This window comes from Scardinius erythrophthalmus (assembly GCF_964197995.2).
Source record: "Scardinius erythrophthalmus genome assembly, chromosome: 16".
Lineage (NCBI taxonomy): Eukaryota > Metazoa > Chordata > Actinopteri > Cypriniformes > Leuciscidae > Scardinius > Scardinius erythrophthalmus.
In genome coordinates, this window is record NC_138236.1 from 9075100 (window position 1) to 9079152 (window position 4053).

General features: G+C 40.1%; 1 pseudogene across 1 annotated transcript; it reads right to left on the reverse strand.

The window, feature by feature from the left end:
- Nucleotides 1–231: 231 nt before the first annotated feature.
- Nucleotides 232–717, reverse strand: LOC308705070 (nucleoside diphosphate kinase-like; annotated as a pseudogene). Its single transcript has 2 exons — nucleotides 537–717; nucleotides 232–456 (listed from the first exon to the last, which is right to left on the reverse strand). The product of its transcript is annotated as a nucleoside diphosphate kinase-like (transcript).
- Nucleotides 718–4053: the final 3336 nt, after the last annotated feature.

Genomic DNA, 4053 nt, shown 5'->3' on the forward strand with positions numbered 1-4053 from the left:
TTCTGCTTTTCATCAGCTCACAAACTCGCAAAGGTTTGCAATGCAAACCCTGATCTACATTTTTTAAATCTCGATATACTGTAGCCTATGTAAAAACTCTCTTTTTTTTTTTTTGAGATTCCACGTTTATTCAAACAAGTGCTTAAGAAAAGACAAGACCAAACAAACAACCCCAGTCCATAACGGATAACTGGTCCAGTGAGAAAGGCAGAGATTGATGGTTCTGATGGTTTATTCATAGATCCAGTCTTGCGTGCAGCTCTTTTAGGCCACCAGCTCATCAGGCTTGAACCACTGACTGATCTCTTTATTTGCGCTGTCCACAGAGTCACTTCCATGGATGATGTTCCTGCCCAGGTTTTTGGAGTCTGCAAGATTGATCTCTCTGAGCATCACCCTTCCAGACCTCACAACATTCAGACCCTCCCATATCATCCGCGGCCCAGAGTTCATGTACTTGATGACCAGTTAGCCGTCATGGACTGGGGTTGTTTGTTTGGTCTTGTCTTTTCTTAAGCACTTGTTTGAATAAGTACATGTGCTGCACCAGGGTAGAACGGCAGGTCCTTCAGATCGATATAATGCTGCTTCAACATCTCCTCAGAACGAACTTCATGGCAACCAGTCTGAAGCCCTTCTGCTCGAAGTGCTTGATGATTTCTTTCATGAGTTTATGGGTTTAATTGAAATGAAGGTGCGCTCGGCTTTGGCAGCCATGACATTACGGATGAGATGGGTAGATATTTTGAAGTGGATCCTGACGACGGAGAGACGAACAGAAGCAAACAGTCTAGTATTTTTATGGTTCTTTTCATAATTTTTGCAGCTTAACTCTTTCCCCGCCAGCATTTTGCCAGTCACCGCCAGTGTTTTTGATTATTTTCACAAAAATGTAATGGCTCCCAGAATATTTTGTTGTATGAATATCTGCACAAATATGCAATATATCAATAGAACAGAGCCTCTGATTAAACCCTGTTAGCCACATGCATTCTTTTTTTAATCAACCCTTGAATGTGGGTAAATTTAATAAAAAAAGGCAACATTTTGAACAATAAGCTGACAAAATGTCTTTCAAAGACCACAATGTGCATAAGCAATGCTTTTATCGCTTGTTTCTGCTCTATTTTTGCCTGTGTTTTGATACAGAGAGTCAGTGCTCTTTCAGAAGATGCGTAATGGCGCCCCATACCTTTTAACAGTGAAAACATGGAAAGACAGAAAATTCTGTCAGTGGCTTCATTCAATTGCATAGTGCAGATGAGAGCAACTTGGACACTGTGGAAAATATTTTTCTTTTGTGTTCCATGGAAGCTTGAACAACATGAAGGTGAGCATATGATGACAGATTTTTTGGGGGGAATAAAACTATCCCTATAGGTGAAGAGGTCAGTGCTGTTTTCATGTGACTAGGGTGTGACTGCATTGATCTCACCAATGGATTAAAAAGGCTCCATATGTTGTCCAATTATCAGGAACCGTTGGGTGAATGTCTGTAGCTTAGCACATAGGACATATGAATTCCCTCAGAGACCGTTCTGTGAGTAATTACCCATCAGCACAAAGATCACACATGCTTTCTGCCTCAACCGGTAAAGGTTAACAGTGGTGTCTCATGTCATTCTGCAGGTTTATGTCAGGGAGGAGGTGGTATAGGAGCCTTTTGTCTTTCAACCGTCAAAATTTTATTTATATTCACAGAGATAGTGACCGTTACCATCTACACCCCACCCCATTCCAGTCAAACTCTTCTCAAAGCAGTCAATTTAAAAAATCTTGTTTTTTTTGTTTGTTTTTTTTTTAGCCCCACTCTCAGTGAATTGGAGGCTCTTTTGTGTTTCGATGAGGAGATCTTGGGTGCTAAACATACAATTGCATGTTTAGCTTGGAAATAAGCCAGCTTCGCATGACATATTATGTGTCTTTCAGTTATATGCCGTGCATAAACACACTTTGACACTTTAAAACATTGCAGTTAATGTCTGTGTAATGGCCGTCTTTTAACATGGGATTTGGAGACCCTCTGAGAGACTTCATCCTGGCAGTGATGGAAGAGATCAGCATTGCACCAGATGTGATATATTTTCCCGGGTTTTCCGTTTAACGTGTTGCTTGAGAGCGCCAGGGTTGGTTGTTTTCTTTTGTTACACAATGACACGCTGTCATGTAAAACTGAATATAAAACATTCCTATTAAGGGAACAAGCGATTAAACATGAAAAGGCTTGGATGGCTCTCTGTTATAAATTAATAATTCCAAAATCCTTTCCCCCTCACTCTGTGTCTCTAGGTGTCAGCCTTAATGACTAGCTTAAAAAAGATATGCCTACCGCGTACGTCTGTGCAGATGAGCGGTCATCGCGGCATTGTGCCTTAAAATTGCTTGTCATAAATTACCCCTCCCCACGTTCGCCTGCAGCACTTGATGTCTTGAATTCGGGCCATTTTGCAAGCTGTACTCAAGCATGAACTTCAATTTGCTTTTCATAAAGGGATTACACAGCCACTATTGTCAATCTTCACCACATGTACCTTTCACTTATGAAGCACAATTGCATTCTGATTTCCCAGCAAATGGTATGGGCCCCGATGCCGTTCCTCGCCCCTGCCTTTAGATTCATCCCATTTCGGTAGGATGTCTAAAGTAATAGCAGATAAAGATGAATACAGGGATGAGGTTATTGAGGTTGACAAGAGGAGTGAGTGAGAGAAGATAGCAAAATCATAATGAGAATGTATGAGTCTTGGGGTTTTAGGGTTTGTATGTGGAAGGTTAACTGTGCTAGAAACATTCAGAGCTTTTTTGGTGTTCTCCATAAATTCCTGGAGTACATAAAGTCAGAGATATTTGAACTCCTGGCATATATAGTTATATTCAACATCTATCACACCATCTTCATGCAAAGTGGTGAAAGATGGGTGAATTAAGTCAAGCGTTCTCACTCATCACATTTACCCCCAGTTTCACAGGCAAGGCTTAAGCCTAGTCCCAGACTAAAATTCATGTTTGAGTTGATTTAACAGAAAGAAACTATAAAATATGTCAGTGCCATTGTTTTGTCTCAAGATGTTTTGCCTCAGTAATGTGTTTTTTTTTTTGCTAAGGCACATTTTAAAAAGCTACTTAAAGGAACACTCCACCGTTTTTTTAAATAGGGCTTATTCACCTTCTTTCCTACATTTAGATAGGTGGGCAAATGCATTTTTGTCTCAGTGCATGCATTGTTTTAGTTTGACAGGGTCGGCGCTAGCTTAGCTTAGCATAATGAATGGGATCCTTTGTTGCCAGCTAGCATGTCCTAAGTAAAAGTGATATAAAAAATAAAAAAACCACCTAATTACTTCTTGTGGCCTGCATATTCACAACAAGTACAAATAGCGATGCAGATTAACACTAGCCGATTTCCTATGCAGATATTGACTTGGAACTATATTAGGGGGAAGCACAGACGAAGCACTGCAACTTGGGCGCAGAGATATCACGCCCAAGTAGCAGTGCTTCGCAGGTGCTTCCCCCTAATATAGTCCTTAATACATAAGTCAATATCTGCATAGGAAATCGCCTAGTGTTAATCTGCATCGCTATTTGTACTCGTTGTGAATATGCAGGCCACAAGAAGTAATTAGGTGGGGTTTTTTTTTATCACTTTTACTTAGGACATGCTAGCTGGCAACAAAGGATCCCATTCATTATGCTAAGATAAGCTAGCGCCGACCCTGTCAAACTAAAACAATGCATGCACTGAGACAAAAATACATTTGCCCATCTATCTAAATGTAGGAAAGAGGGTGAATAAGCCCTATTTCAAAAAACGGTGGAGTGTTCCTTTAAATGTCCTTATTGAACTAAGGCCTAATCCTGGTTTAATCTAAGCCCTGTCTGTGAAACCGTTGCATAAATTTAGCCACTATTTTAAAACCGTGTCTTAAGATATTTTGACCAACTAGCAGTTAGACAAGATAATCTTACTTTTCCAGTTCAAATTAGACCGATCTACCTTTTTATGTAACTGGCTTTAAAAAGTTAGGACCAGTTTTGAAGAAAAAAAACAAA